The 17568-nt window shown below is 36.5% G+C and overlaps 1 protein-coding gene across 3 annotated transcripts in view; it reads right to left on the bottom strand.

Annotated features, from left to right (window-relative positions):
* The window catches only part of ESRRG (estrogen related receptor gamma), a 545400-nt gene that overhangs the window by 224788 nt on the left and 303044 nt on the right, over positions 1 to 17568 (bottom strand). The window lies entirely within an intron of this gene.

Consider the following 17568-nt stretch of genomic DNA (forward strand, 5'->3'; position numbering starts at 1 on the left):
TTCTTTAAATCATTAAACCTCTTGTTCCCTTAGTCAAAGTTTGTAAGGACAAAGTAAGCAGCAAATTCATTTAGTTTCACTTAGTACATTGCTTATATAATTTTTCTAACATTCTGATTTTTTTCCCCTTGGTTAATTTTTCTATAGGCGCTAGCATCACAATTATTTAGCAAAATCAAAGAATACATCTGCTGTTTTTCCCCCCATCCTACCTGCACAAGCCCATCAAAAAAACAACAGTATTTTTATTTGCTGATATTTTTGCTTGCATAGAGGGATGGCTGATGACTACAAAAAACAGAGCTGTTATTGCTTCTTAACAACATATATTAATAAAACACAAGAGTACGCATATTGCACATACATGCCAAAACGCAACAAGTCAGCCTGAAAATCAAAATTAACAAGATACAAGTGCACAAGACCATGCAAAAAGCTACGCAAACACTAAGGTTACATTAACCAAGCAACCAAATCAACACTGTGCAATTAATTTTTACAATCTCAGTAGCATTAACAACACTTCTGAGTGAAGCACAGTTATGCACACACAGGCACATACCTGTTTGCATGTTTACTGCAAAATAAAGGCATAGTACAACATCCAGACAATTCACCCACTCATTTAGAATAGAATAGAATAGAATAGAATAGAATAGAATAGAATAGAATAGAATAGAATAGAATAGAATAGAATAGAATTTTTTATTGGCCAAGTGTGATTGGACACACAAGGAATTTGTCTTGGTGCATATGCTCTCAGTGTGCATAAAAGAAATGATACGTTCATCAAGGTACAACATTTACAACACAATTGATGGTCAATATATCAATATAAATCATAAGGATTGCCAGCAACAAAGTTACAGTCATACAGTCATAAGTGGAAGGAGATTGGTGATGGGAACGATGAGAAGATTAATAGTCGTGGTGTGGGTCTAGCAATTTATTTTTAAAAGTATGGTGAATCTCCGCTGGAAGATGTTGGAAAACAGCACCTAACTGCAAACAACAACACAGCTGAAATGGTTGGAATATTAAACGCTATGGTGCTTTATAAGTTCAGGTTTTGTTCGACATTTAGTACAAAATAGCATATTTTTGTTTTGACACCCTATCTTAATTCTTACAATGTACATTTGTTGAATACTTGGAGTACTTAAAATACTTTGCATCCACAAATCTTTATAATTTGTGTCATTTAATTCCCATGTGTGACAATTTCATATTAATTGCTTTAAAATTATCATCTTCTTACTGATATGATGAAATCTCCAGATGAGCTTGAGACTTATACCTATTATATAAAAAGCTTACAATTTATAAAAAGCAAAAAAGAGAAGAGTTCTCTATGCAATAGAATGTCTATATAAAATTCAGAGGATGTCCTGACTATTTTAAGCAATAGTGAACCTATCAAACATAATTTGGGAGTTTGCGAGATTGTTTGGGATGAGTTTGACCCTGTGGCTCTCGAGGATGTGGACAGGTTGTTGGAGAGGTTGCATGCCACCATGTGTTTACTGGACCCGTGCCCCTCCTGGTTGGTGCTGGCCACACAGGAGGTGACACGAGGCTGGCTCCGGGGGATTATCAATGCTTCTTTGGTGGAAGGGGTTTTCCCTGCCGCCTTGAAAGAGGCGGTGGTGAGACCCCTCCTCAAGAAGCCTTCCCTGGACCCAGCTGTTTTGGGAAATTATCGTCCGGTCTCCAATCTCCGCTTTGTCGTGAAGGTTGTAGAGAGTGGCATGTCAGCTACCCCAATACCTGGATGAAGCTGTCTATCTAGACCCGTTCCAGTCCGGCTTCCGGCCCGGATATAGTACGAAGACGGCTTTGGTCGCATTGGTGGATGATCTCTGGAGGGCCAGGGACAGGGGTTGTTCCTCTGCCCTGGTCCTATTAGACCTCTCAGCGGCTTTTGATACCATCGACCATGGTATCTTGCTGCACTGGTTGGGGAATTTGGGAGTGGGAGGCACCGTTTACCGGTGGTTCTCCTCCTATCTCTCTGACCGGTCGCAGACGGTGTTGACAGGGGGGCAGAGATCGACCGCGAGGCGCCTCACTTGTGGGGTGCCGCAGGGGTCGATTCTCTCGCCTCTCCTGTTCAACATCTATATGAAGCCGCTGGGTGAGATCATCAGTGGCTTTGGGGTGAGGTACCAACTGTACGCTGATGATACGCAGCTGTACTTTTCCACCCCAGGCCACCCCAGTGAAGCTATCGAAGTACTATCCCAGTGTCTGGAAGCCATACGGGTCTGGATGGGGAGAAACAGGCTCAAGATCAATCCCTCCAAGATGGAGTGACTGTGGATGCCGGCACCCCGGTACAGTCAGCTGCAGCTGCAACTGCAGCTGACTGTTGGGGGCGAATCATTGGACCCAATGGAAAGGGTGCACAACTTGGGCATTCTCCTGGATGGACAGCTGTCGTTTGAAGATCATTGACAGCCGTCTCCAGGAGAGCTTTTTATCAGGTCCACCTGATCCGCCAGTTGCGCCCCTTCCTTGACCGGGATGCCCTATGCACGGTCACTCACGCTCTTGTTACCTCCCGCCTGGATTATTGCAATGCTCTCTACATGGGGCTCCCCTTGAAGAGCACCCAGAGGCTCCAGTTAGTTCAAAATGCAGCTGCGCGGGTGATAGAGGGAGCCGCACGTGGCTCCCATGTAACACCACTCCTGCGCAGACTGCACTGGCTGCCTGTGGTCTCTCGGGTGCACTTTAAGGTTTTGGTCATTACCTTTAAAGCGCTCCATGGCTTAGGGCCAGGGTATTTACGGGACCGCCTTCTGCTACCAAACACCTCCCACCGACCCGTTCGCTCACACAGAGAGAGGCTTCTCAGGGTGCTGTCCGCCAAGCAATGTTGGCTGGCGGCCCCCAGGGGAAGGTCCTTCTCTGTGGGGGCTCCTAACCTCTGGAATGAACTTCCCCCTGGATTGCGTCAACTGCCTGACCTTCGGACCTTTCGCCGCGAGCTGAAGATGTATTTGTTTATTCGTGTGGGACTGGCTTAGTAATTTTAAATTTTATAATTTTAAAGAGTTTAATTTTAATATTCATATTGGATATAAATTTTAGGTTTTTTTAACATTATGTTGTTTTAAATTTTTGCCAAACATATAATAAGTTTTTTAATCTTTGTTTTTATCTGTATATTGTCATTTTTTTTTAATTGTGGCTGTGAACCGCCCTGAGTCCTTCGGGAGAAGGGCAGTATAAAAATCCAATAAATACTAATACTAATAGTAATACTAATTTGATGAAGTAAGTAGACGGTTTTAATAAATTTTATTTATTTATTTATTTATTTTTGTCACAACAGTATACACAAACAATGGTCATAGATAAAACAACATATCTTGAAGAATATATATATATATGAGTAAAAAAATATGTATCAACTATATTAATTTGATATAATGAAGGGAACAATAGGACAGGAACGGTAGGCACTATTGTGCTCTTATGCACGCCCCTTAAATTTTAAATTATATTATACCATAACAATATATGTTATATATTTAATTTAATATATTTTTAAATATAAATAACATATAAATATAAATAAAATATAAATATAAATATATGTTATATATTTAAGTAAATATATTTAATTTATAATAAATTATAAATTAAATTATACCATAACAAGCCAGGATCTGCTTTCATTTACTAGATCTCATGACATTATGGGATGTGAGGAAATCATAGTTGGTATTCAGCAGGTTCTGACCAGTTCTGGAGAACTGGTAGCGGAAATTTTGAGTAGTTTGAAGAACTGGTAAATACCACCTCTGACTGGCCCCACCCCCATCTATTCTCTGCCTCCTGAGTCCCAGCTGATTGGGAGAAAATGGGGGTTTTGTAGTAACCTTCCCCTGGAACGGGGAGGGAATGGAGATTTTACAGTATCCTTCCCTTGCAACGCCACCAAGCCATGCCACACCCACCAAGCCATGCCCACAGAACTGGTAGTAAAAAAATCCCACCACTGGAGGTAACCTATGTGTCGAGCCCAGCTCTGGCTCGACACATGACGCTACGGGGATCTGGATCATTTATTTATTTTTATTTTATTTATTTATTTAGATTTTTATACCGCCCTTCTCCCGAAGGACTCAGGGTACAGCCAAATTATAAAACAATACAATATACAATTAAAAGAAAGACTTAAAACAAGCATATTCCATAAATGGCCGAAATTTAAAACAATCAAATTTAAAACCCTTAAAATTCATAAATAGTAACCCCAATTAAAATTATTTAAGATTAAAAATTTAAGCCAGTCCCGCTTGAATAAATAAATGCGTTTTCAGCTCACAGCGAAAGGTCCGAAGGTCAGGCAGTTGTCGCAATCCAGGGGGAAGTTCGTTCCAGAGGTTAGGAGCCCCCACAGAGAAGGACCTTCCCCTGGGGGCCGCCAGCCGACATTGCTTGGCGGACGGCACCCTGAGAAGCCCCTCTCTGTGTGAGTGAACGGGTCGGTGGGAGGTGTTTGGTAGCAGAAGGCGGTCCCGTAAATACCCTGGCCCATGGAGCGCTTTAAAGGTAATGACCAAAACCTTAAAGTGCACCCGAGAGACCACAGGCAGCCAGTGCAGTCTGCGCAGGAGTGGTGTTACATGGGAGCCACGTGCGGCTCCCTCTATCACCCGCGCAGCTGCATTCTGAACTAACTGGAGCAATTACTGCAGGCTTGAGTCCCACCAGGCCCAAGGTTGACTCAGCCTTCCATCCTTTATAAGGTAGGTAAAATGAGGACCCAGATTGTTGGGGGGGGCAATAAATTGACTTTGTATATAAATATACAAATAGAATGAGACTATTGCCTTACACAATGTAAGCCGCCCTGAGTCTTCGGAGAAGGGCGGGATATAAATGTAAAAAAAAAGTAGAGAAAACTACAGAAGACAAGAAAGTATGTCCATGTCTATGGAGAGGGGCACTTCCTGTGCCATTTTCAAAGACTTACTTCCAATCTCTATTCTCTCCACCTTTTAGAAAAAGAGTTGCTTGAAATAAGATTTTAATTATTTAATTAATTAAGATTTTTAATTAATTAAGATAATTAAGATTTAATTATGTTTCTTTATTTTATTGCATTATTAGACACCTTGAGCATTAGTGCTGGAGGGAAAGATAGGATACAAATCTAATAAATAGTAATAGTAATAATTCTATTATTGATACTACAGTTCAACAAAATGATCTTTTGGTTCTCTGAGAATTGAATAAATATAATCCACAGAACAAAAAAAGAGAAAAAAATGAAGAATACATTTAAAAACAATATAAACTTAATATAAATATAAGCATCTAACAAACATTCCCAATAACTGAGGAAAAGCCAGGTTTTTATGGCTAACCAGATTAGGTCTATCCAAATTTCCAGAAGAGGTTGTTCCATAGGACTAGCATCATGACAAAGAAAGCATTTCTTGAGGCCCACAACATGGCAGGAGGCTTTTCTTTTTTGTTAATTTGTGTTTAATGTTAAGAAACCAATATTAATTTGTAAAGTTCTCGAAAGTAACACTTTTGAGAACTTTATAATTTTTTTTAGAATTTGTAAAACTTTATAAAAGTTATAAAAATGTTACCTAAAATTTCTCATTTGAAACTATGAGAGAATCTACACAGCAAAACCATCTGAACCATTTCAGTTTTAAATATTTTTTTCTTTGTTAAAAGATGAAGTACTTATTAATTAATAAAATTAAATGCATAATTTGAATTAAGATAACATCAGGAATCCTATATTAGAAGATGATGAATTGCACACTAACTATGTGTGTAATGTATTTTTTGTTGGTCGGTTGGCTTAGTTATGAATGGGTGCCATCTTCCATCTGCTGTCTTGCTAGCTTATTTCCATTACAGTTTCAGTATTTCACAGTTTTTAAGATGTCATTCTAGTTTTGTCTTCCTCTCTATAGCCTTTTGTGACTGTTTATATGTTTATTCTGCATTTCTGTCACATGTATCTTTGAAACATTAAATATAAATGTTAACACTGTATGCATATTTCCAATTGCATGTGAATATTCTAATTTCTTTATATAGTTAGCTAGTCAGGAAATTTCATACCTCTGTTTTCAGATAACTCATAATCAATTAAAGAAATGTGGGTTTTGAGTTATCAGACTGTTTTTGAATGATTATGATGTATTATTTTTGATTGCTTTTGGGGGAAGTTAGGAATTGATGATTGTAGGGGTACAATTAAGTTGGGATGAAATTTTTTTAGCATATGTTTGTTTTATTTTTAACTATACCTTGTGCTCGTTCCGGGAAGTCGGGGAGGGGTTGCGAAGGGAGGGGGGAGGAGGGGGGGAAAGGGGGGGGGAAATTTTGTAAAACTTTTTGAATAAAAAAAAAAGAAATGTGGGTTTTCACTTTATTTTCATTCTTCTTCAATGATAATTGTTTGGCAAATCTTGGAAACTATTTTTACTCAGAATATTTTAATTACGAACATGGAAGTATAACATCAGATTTTTAAAACTGCATCTACAGTTTGAGTTTGAGTTCATTTAAAACTAAAATCTCACACTAAGGACTAGATATTGAGAAAGAATCACTGAACCTATATTGAACCTATCTACCTTTAGATATATTGCAATATGTGGGTTTACTATAACGTTTGTCTGAGAGCAGTAAACTGGGTGACAATTTTTATTAGACAAATGCTTGCCAGTTAACATCACAGAAAAGCTGTGATGTTACAACTGATTCACAATTGTGTTAAGATTACAGTCTTGAATTTAAGCTTGTTTTATTTGACTCATTTTGACAAGGCTAATTCAGTTTAATTGAAAATATTTTCTCTTAACTGGATTATGCATAGAAACTAAAGAAAGATATTACGTTTGTGAAAGAGTTGTCTATAGTATTATATTTTGCACTAACATAAAACCAGAAAAGAAGAACAGTTTTCCATATAAATCACAAATCATACTGAGGTACAATATGAGGAATAAATAGCTCTTAAGAGCTTACCCACCCCAATTCTCAACATTGCTACTGCTTAACTCTACAGCAAATTGTCAAGATAACTAGTAGTGATTTAGAGTTCAAACCGGAAAAAAAAAGTATTGTAGACAAGCTCAATTCACTGCACATTTTTGTGATTCCAAATAGACGCCTACTAAGTCTTTGGGGTACAGAAAACTAAATGTAATGACAGCTGAGTTTCAGGGTAGGAATAAATTATTCATTTAAACTGTTCATTGTTTATACAGTTCAAACTGTAGAATATGTGGCCCACATATAATGCACTGATGAAAAAGCATATGAATGGGATGGGGTCTAGATCAGAATTCCCCAGTATTTGGAGACCAGTAGTGTTGTGAGGAGGGAATATTGTGGGAACCATCTAAAATTGGCTAATAGAGTATCTGTGATTTGGGTACAGACAGGACTATTCATCAATACATAGGAAGGGATAAGTGGGCAAGTGAATTCACAAAAGTTAGCATGTAAATCAGTGTTCTTCAATCTCAGCAACTTTAAGACATGTAGACCTCAACTCCCAGAATTCCCCAGCCAGCATTATACTCTAATATAAATGATACAAATAGGTGGCACAAATTGTATAATTGTATAAGGTTGTATAGAACTGTAAGATTTACATAATTTCCACAATGAAGTTATGATGCACGTAACATTGCTATGGTTTGCACCAATCAGCCATATACCAAACACCTCATATCAAACATATCAAAACCAAAATTATAGCCAGCAACCTGAAAAGCTCCAGAGAAGTTACTTAGCAAGAAACTTAAAACAAGGTAGAAAAGGGATTTGAGTCAAAGAACAGAACAGAACATTTGGAAGGGACCTTGGAGGTCTTCAAGTTCGACCCCCTGCTTAGGCAGGAACCCTATACCATTTCAGACAAATGGTTGCCCAATCTCTTCTTTAAAATTTCCAGTGTTCGAGCATTCACAACTTCTGGAGGCAAGTTGTTCCACTGATTAATTGTTCTAACTGTCAGGAAATTTCTTCTTAGTTCGTGATAGTTAGAACAATTAATCAGTGGAACGATTTGTCTCCAGAAGTTGTGAATGCTCCAGTTAAAATTGCCAAAACATTTTTTCCCCAAGAAAGGGAAAAAAAAGTTGCAGATGATTGTACATATATATATATATATATATATATATATATATATATATATATATATATATATATATATATATATATATATATATATATATATATATACACACATATATACACCCAAAAAGAAATATGACCGTGCCTCATATCTACCAATATGTATATACACTAAACAAAAGAGATACTACACTTAAATGGATAAACTAACTCCCATTGCACCAAAACAAGTACAGGATCTTCCTCTCCCAACCTGTCAAACAGCTAAACATTCTCTCCAAATTCCTAAGCCTTCCAGGAAGCTCCCAACCTCTGTGAGCCAATCAATCTTTGTGTTTGTTTCTTTCTTGCATTCCTTTCAACAAAGCTGGTCCTGCTTCAGAATGGATTTGTGGACAGTCTATTTTTTCCAGGAGATTACACATGGAGTCTGGAAGCAGTTTAGAACCAAGAGTGACTCTGGTCTGATGCACACAACATTTCTTTCTTTTTTTTCTTGTTTAATAAACAACAGAAAGGCAGGAAGCCTGTCTAATGCCAAAGGGGTTTCACCAACTCACTTTCTATGGAAATCTCATCTTTAGATTATGCCATTGCATTTGCTGCCAATAGTGCCTATGAACATAGCATTTCAATAAGATGAGTATCAAATAAGATAAAATTTGTTGGAAGACAAAGCAATGGTAAATTATGAAGCATGTAGCTTATGCAATAATGTAAGGATCCTTCCAATTATGTTGTTGCTATATATATTTTAATTGCCTGCAGTTCTAGATAGAGAATTATTTCTTTACAACCCTTTGGCAAATTTTGCAATAAACCAACGATGCAGCCTCCTCCAAACAACTCTCTTCCAGATGCCTGAAATACAGCTCTCCTCCTTTCCAGCCAAAATAGGTGATATTTTCAGAAATCACAAAGTTGTTACTTCAAACCAGGTAGCATGAAATGCTGCAATGCCTTGGGATCTTTCACTCCACAGGTATACATTCAACATTCTGCTACCAAGTACTTGGAATTCTTCCTCAGACAACCTTATCCAATACAGGCTACTTATGTTCATATGATTTGAATATAAATTATTGGGAAAAAGAAAAACTTTTATATTTCCCACATAAAAGCTTAAGTTTATTAATTAAAGGCCCTATTGCCTTTTTCTTCTTTGTATAAACGTCCTATTTCCCTTATTTATTTATTTTTGGTAAAATGGTTTTGCAATTGAGTGCCATCATGTGCAATCGGGTAAGTCCTTCCTTATTGACCCATGCTACATATTTATTTGCATTGTCTCCCTGGTTCAACAAGTCTGCATTGATGGCACCTGTTAAAGCTGCCTCAGCTAAGCTGTTCCGCATTTGTCTAGCTGGATTTGGGTTTCCTGGATCCCTGACTGAATACAAAGTGAGCAGAAAAAAAACACTGTTTGGCAACAAGCACAGTAGGGAATATGCTGTCTGTTGGTATACAAATGCGTGAATGTATTCCTCATAACATTTCTAAGGGAGTGTGCTGCTTGAGTCTCGTTGCTGTTGAGATCAAAATGATCTCCTTTGTTGTCAGTTGTTTAACAGCAGCTGTTTAATGTAACTTCAAATGATCTGCTTGAATGAAGTTGTCATTTTTGCATCCATCCTTAACGTGGTTAGAAAAGCAAAAGCTCAGCCACACTATAGTATTTTTCTATTGTTTTCTGAAAAGTTTTATACTATACATTTCAGATGTCCCAGCCAAAAAACCAGAAATGTTAAATCAATTGTTTTTTTTAAAAATGTTTTTCTTCTGAAAGCGTAGTGTAAATGATTTTCAGTTCACCTCTAAAAATAAACATGCCAGAAATTACAAGTGTTACAGCAACGTTTTCTTAATACATGTTGTCTTAAATTTATTTCTGCATTTCTTTAATACAACACAGATTCACTGAATTTTTACTAATTTTTTTCAGCACAGGAGAATTTGGCAAGGTTTCTGGTTTAGCTGGATAATGAACCAATAGCATATTGTAATACCTGATCTTGGAAAATATTTGCAATCCTCTAATGAACAATAGAGGGCACTAATGCCTCTAATCTGGAAAAAAAAACCTTGCACATCATAGGAAAGAAATAAGAAAACATCATATGGCTCATAAAACTTATTTGCCAAATATGTGTCTGTGCATATGAATGCATATGCAGGCATTTCATTTTTTCTGATGTCATTAACAATTTCCCTTGTTCTCTGAATTTTTATCTTTCTTAGAGAAACAAGAAGATTATTGCTTGCATCATCCCAACATTTTAAAAAAGTATTTTATACTACCTTTTTTATTCAATATGCTTAAAAAGTAACCAGAATATTATTTCAAACCATTCAGCCAATATCTGCAGCTCTTATTGCAAAGTTGATATTGTTTAATACAAAACACAGTAGGTGCTTTTTACAAATATATGTAGCATAAAGGCCCTTCAGAAAAGGTGTGTTTTGTCCTTTTTCATGGTACCACTTGCTAAAAAAAACCCTGTCAAACACAAGCAAATAAAGCTGGTCTAGAAAACGGATATCTGTAGACCAGGGGGAATAGTTTAATATAATAATGCTGTTTGAGACAGATGCAAAATTATAAACACTATTGTATATCCTTCCTATTATTAGTATTCCTTGGAGAAAATGTATATGAAAAATCAAGATAAGCATTGCAAGAAAAAAAAGTATTACAAAAATTTAGATATTCCTGATCATCAAATAGTTGTATTCAATTTGCTTTGTAAAGCACCTAAAGGTCCATATTATAGTTGTGAAGCAACATTAATTTTTCACAGTTACTAAAGTATTCTGCTCTTGTATAGCAACTCAAGATACCTTGGGCACAATTTTTGACATCAACATGATCCATTAATTTTGGGGAGCCTTGCTGCTTCCTGTAAAATCAGTATTTAAATCAATTTACAACTTTAGCTTCATCAGAGTGCAAAAGGTGTGTGTTGTCCTTTTTTCATGGTCCTAATACATAGGTACCAAAATCAATGTGTTGTTTTGTTAACTTAAACAATTTCAAAAGAAAACTTCTATATTGTTCTTTTTTTAATGGCATCATGCAGGAGGTTGGTTTCTGGTTGTCTTTGTAGCTTTCTTATGAAAATTGTGTTTACAAGTCTTTAAAAATAAATTGTTGAATAAATAAGATGATAATACGCACCTTGTGGCTTTTTGTTTTACTGAATTAAAGCAGTGATGCTGGTCAAGGGGATACATTTACTAATACATTCTAACACTATATGTTTTTAATAACTGTACCAATATTATATATCTTACATGATCATTTTTGTGTTTTCTTCAACATGCCCATTTTGACTATATATTTTTTCAGAAGTGATCTATGACAGGAACATAGGTTGGTTCTTTGTGTTTGACCAATGAAGTCTACAATAGCTGACTAGTTACGGAGTATGAGCCTTTAGATTGGCTTTAGTATATTGTATTGGCTAGACAATGTGGGAAGTATAATTTCAACCCATTTGGATGGCCTCAGATTGGGAAAGAATGTTTTAATTTATACTCTCTTTGATTCTTATAAATGCCAATCAGTTATGCATGTTTTATAAATACAGTTGTTGCAATGAGTAGTGTAGCTGGGACTGCCCTTGAAGATTAACCATAAGCTTCAATAGGTCCAAAATGCAGCAGTGCAGACAACTATGGATGTACCTGATAATGCCCATGTTGCACTTGCACTGGCTCCTAATTTGCTTTGGAGTGCAGTTGAAGATGATGATTACTATCTACTTAGTCTTACATACCATTGGATAAGGGTATGTGAAGGACCACCTTACTTCCATCATTTCCACCCTTTCCATTACACTAAGGAGGAGGGGCATGTCTATGAAGAGTCTCAGTCATCCAGGTCATGGTTGTCTCAAAGGTGCTGTTTCAAAAGGCAACTGGACTTTGAAGAAGAACAGAAGAAGCTTCTTGGATGAGAAACAAAATGTCTTCCTCGAGGAAAAAACAAAGTCGAGTTGCCTTTTGAAAAAACACATTTGAGAGGAGGGACATGCTTTGGGACCCATCTATCATCTAACAGGACACAGGAAATGTACCTTTCCATAGGTAAGCATGTTTTCTAGAACACCATACCACCTTAAGTTAGGTTGGCCCTAACTTTGCTCACCTTTCAGAAAGCTTTAAAAATATGAATGCTTTTCTGGGCCTGAGGGTCTGGGAGATAATTAAGCCCCCACTGTTGGTGTGTAGCAGGGGTGGTATTCACTTACCTTTGCTACCAGTTCACTAATGTGGGTGGTCATGCACACGTGCTTGCTTTGCTCCTATGTGCCACCTCTGTGCATGCACAGGGCCTTCCACACATGTGCAGAACTTCAAAAACAGGACGTGATGATGTCTGGGTGAGTGGGTGGAGCCTCCTGCAGCCGCTGCTACTGGTTCGCTCGAACCGGATAGAATCAGCTGAATATCACCACTGGTGTGTAGTGCCTTTGACAGCCCCTTTGTGTTTTACTTATGTGTCAACCATATTTTAATTTTTTTTAACCTTCACTAGCAGCAGAATTATATTTGTGAGATTGGCAGCCATATAATTTGATTTAAATAAATAAAAAATGCTCAAACAAATACCACAAATAATGAAGAGACACAGCGTATTAATACTAAGGCAGTCTTGACCAACAAGTACAGTTTGTTGGTTCAAATAATGAGCGTTTCTGAAATAAACAAAAACAAATTAAACAAATCTGATATACAATTATATGAAACTGTACACCATAGAAATATTGACATTTGGATCTATGCAACTGTCTATTTAATAAAACTATGCAACTATTTAATAAAGCACCAGGCCTCTACCATGAATATTTATTTCTGATTTTATCATAATTATATACTACCAAAATAATCAGACTCTGGATGACTCTGGACGTTTTTGTTTCGACGTGCAGGACTAGCTTAAACGTAGTTTTAAATTGGGGTTTTTAAATTGGGGTTTTTAAACAGGGTTTTTTAATTGTATTTAAAAAAATTTAGGCCATATATTGAATTAGTTTTTTTATATTGTTTTTTAACCTGTATCATATGTATTTTGATTTTACTGGCTGTGAACTGCCCTGAGTCGTTCGGTAGAAGGGTGGTATACAAATTTAATAAATAATAATGATGATGATGATGATGATGATGATGCATGAAACTAATAGAACCCTGACTAATCCACTAACTGACATTAAAACATCAAACCATAGACTAGATGGTTCCCCAGAACTTTTAATTAAGAGCCAAAGACCTATTGACAAACAACGGCCTTGAGTATCTTCTGAAAGGAAAACAAGCCCAGAACAGCAAGGGTTAAGTACACTTCTGGGAGAAGTGCCTTCCCCAAATACAGCCAGATTATAAAGAGCCAGTTGTCATGCTTATGCAGGGTATTGGCACTGCTTTTAAGGCAACGGTCCTACATGAATAGAATTCAGTTACATATTAGAGCTCATTGCTTATTAAATGAATGATTTACAAAATGGAATATAGCATTACTTCCTAAATAGTAATTTAAAATACATATAGTAAGCATAACTAGTTTGAATATTTTTGGTTTTCTATTACTTGAGCCATCCTTCTCTCTTAATGCTTTTTCTCTCATATTAAAATTTTTTAAAGTCTTCCCTATCAAATCCCTCATAAACAGACATAAAGCTGCACCACAAGCATCCAGAAAGGCCAAAGGGAAAACCTTTGAGTTTCCAAGTCTCTATTGAAACTTTGATCTGAAGAAACCTTCTGTCCATGGGAGGCATGACTATAGTTTCACTACTATCCCACAGCCATTGTTTTAGTCACTTTAACAATCAGGTCAGAATGGTATTTGTCCTGTTTCTACTCCCTCTGAGCACAATGATTTAAACTTAATTTGCCTGTCCTACTAAGTTCCTATCTCAATTATTCATTGCCAACAAGCTAATCTCCCCCACCCCCAAAATCCTCCCCAGCATTTTCAAGCAACTTATTTTGTTGGACTCTTAATTAACTGAAATGTTACTGTACTTTATCATATCCTAGTCCAGCTTTCCCTAAACTGTTGTGTTGTTCTCTTCTCATCCCTCTAAAAAGATATAAATTACCAGCTGTCTGCAAGGAATATAAATCCTTCCATTCCCCACTATCCTGTCACAGCTAAAGAAGCTTCTTGGATGGGAAGCTAAACGTCTTCAAAAACAAAACAAAAAACAAGACAGTCCAGTTGCCACCTGAAAAAGCATCTTTGAGAAAACCATGATCTGGATGACTGAGAGTCTCTACAGACTTTTAGCTATACAATTTGGGATGAACTCCCTCTGAATGGTGTGGGAGTAGGCATGAATTTCCAGAAGAAAAAAATTGCAGACTACAGGCATCAGTAGCACTACTCGGGCCCTGAGGACACAGATAAACCTCCAAGTGCTTCAATGACCCTCTAAAAGGATGCAGATTACCAGCTGTATGCAAGGAATATAAATCCTTCCATTCCCCACTATCCTGTCAGAGCTGAAGAAGCTTCTTGGATGAAAAGCAAAACATCTTCAAAAGAAAAAACAAGGAAGTCCAGTTGCCTACTGAAAAAGCACTTTGGAGACTGTTGTTCTCCTGTACTGTTACTGTTAAATTACAATTCTCACCCTCAATAATTAGCTGTAGCTTAATTGTGTCCACCATATTTAGAATAACAGAAATGAACAGACCTGGAGGTCTTCTAGTCCAATCCCTGCTTAGGCAGGAAACCCTACACCACTTCAAACAAATGGTTATCCAATATCTTCTTTAAAACTTCCAGTGTTGGAGCATTCACAACTTCTGGAGGCAAGTTGTACCACTGATTAATTGTTCTGACTGTCAGGAAATTTCTCCTTAGTTCTAAGTTGCTTCTCTCCTTGATTAGTTTCCACCCATTGCTTCTTGTTCTACCCTCATGTGCTTTGGAGAATAGCTTGACTCTCTCTTCTTTGTGGCAACCCCTCCTCTGAGATATTGGAACACTGCTATCATGCCTCCCCTAGTCTGTCTTTTCATTAAACTAGACATACCCAGTTCCTGCAACCCTTCTTCATATGTTTTCACCTCCAGTCCCCTAATCATCTTTGTTGCTCTTCTCTGCACTCTTTCTAGAGTCTCAACATCTTTTTTACATCGTGGCGGCCAAAACTGAATGCAGTATTCCAAGTGTGGCCTTACCAAGGCATTATAAAATGGTATTAACATTTCAAGTGATCTTGATTCTATTCCTCTGTTTATTCAGCCTAGAACTGTGTTGGCTTTTTTGTCAGCTGCTGCACACTGCTGGCTCAGTGTGAATAATTTAGAGAATAACATGTCAATGAAGGTAAACTGAATTTTTAACTCTTTATGCTTTCCATAATTCTTTATGTCATCCAAATCAAAGTGTCATCCAGGTTTTTTAGGTACTTATTTATATTCCAGTATAACTTCTTTTAGCTAATACCAAGATTGCTGCCTCATTAGTTGAAAAGAAACAGCTTACAAATATCAGAGACTTATTTCCTTTTTCTATGGTCATCCTCTCCTCCCTGTTCTACATCTAATATTGAATAATGTACTTCTTTCTCATATTATATAGGCCAAAGCGGGAAATCGACTTGAGTGACTAAATGAGGATCACATGTTGTTTTTCCATTCTTTTTGGGTGTTTTTTTTTAAACTAAATTTAATGCAAACTTTAACTTTTTCATTAGAATCCTTCATACAAACCAACTTTTAAAAAATAGTTCTTGGACTCATGATATGAATTATTTTAATAGTTACACATATGTATCCTTTAGAGGAATCTTTTTAAAAAAACTGGAAATACCCACTTAAATTGATTGGTGCAACAAAGCTAACATTCTATAAATAACATTTCCATTTCAGAAGGTTTCTAGTGGATTTTAGGAAGCTGCCAGGTTGAACAAAAATAATCAATTTAGGAAATGTTTGAGTAGATGCTAACAGCTGTTAATTGTTTATATACTACAAGAAATCAAAATCACATACAGAAGCTGCTATAAAATATGAAATACAGTATCTTCACTTTATCGTTTGAACAGTAAGAATAATTTTTGGCTTGAGGAATCTTTTTGCATCCTCTGAAAAACTAGGAAATAGATTTTCGAAATTAACTTATTTCAATAGTAAACTTTAAAAATATACAATATGTGGGAAAAAAAATAACTGTGCAAATGTTTTCATTAGCCCGACTAGTGAAACTAGTCAAACTATACTTATTACACTGGCATAAAAGTTTTCACAAAAAATGTTTTAAAGTCATCCTTGATATTGTCCATATGATATTTAGTCCCAAGGCATATCAAGCATATAAGGATAAAGAAATGTTGAATAATATTGCAATTGAAAAGCATTAAAAATAAAGTTTAAAATGGATTTCTAACCTACATGATTAAGGTAATGCTAGATAGAGATCAGTTGTTGTTTCTTTATTATTATCATTAACAGGAGGCTACCACTAATATATTTGTGTATATTATGGTATGAAAAAAGAGAGCAGAAGACGCAAAATTGCTTCACCAGAACTACTTTCAATCATTAGCAGAGTAATTAAGCAAAAATCCAGACTTGATGGAAAGTTAAATTTTGAAGGAATGTCATCAGAAAAAATGGGGAAGCTGCTGCTTTCATAAGGCCAACATTTGCACAGCAGTATAAAATAATAGCTACAATAATAAAGGAATCACATAAAATTGAGGTTTCTTAAACTTGTCTATGCAACATAAATTCTTTTTCCTGGCCTTCAGCAGCTCAGCTATGTATGACTGCTCCTACTATTATTATTCTATATGTCATTTGGCTGTCTTGCCATTGTTGCTTGGAGGCCCTATGCAGGTCAGAAATTATACTGGTTTTCAGTGTTAGTCTTTTCCCTGAAGTCATAAGTGCGGTAAAAAAGTAATTTCATTACAAAACTGCAGGATACATAAAATCATAATTTTGAAGGACATACAGGATGACTCATCCATACAATCTGACCCTATTCCTCCTTTCCTCCCAAGGCATTGTCCACCACTTCTCCATGTGGATCAGCTGTCTACCTCCATCTCAATCACAGAATGACACAATGTTATTTTCTTTTCAAACCACAGATTTTAAAAAATGGTGCATTTAAAGTCACACAGAGACCAATCATCCATAGTCACTCAGATGCCTACATCATGATGGCATTAAAAATCAATTCAATAAATTCACCTCAGATTGTATTAATTTCATCGCAAGCTACTGATATATATAATTACAACATAAAATCTTGGGATACATAAGGATTATAATATTTGACTCAAACTATATTGGAACCAGCTTCCAATGTAATTTAGTACCTTTCAGATAAAATTTTCAAGACTCACTGAATTCTCAAAGGGAGACATATGCAATCCCTGTATTGCATGACCTAGGATCTTATTGATAACAGAAGAAATC

This window comes from Ahaetulla prasina, chromosome 1, assembly GCF_028640845.1.
Source record: "Ahaetulla prasina isolate Xishuangbanna chromosome 1, ASM2864084v1, whole genome shotgun sequence".
NCBI lineage: Eukaryota > Metazoa > Chordata > Lepidosauria > Squamata > Colubridae > Ahaetulla > Ahaetulla prasina.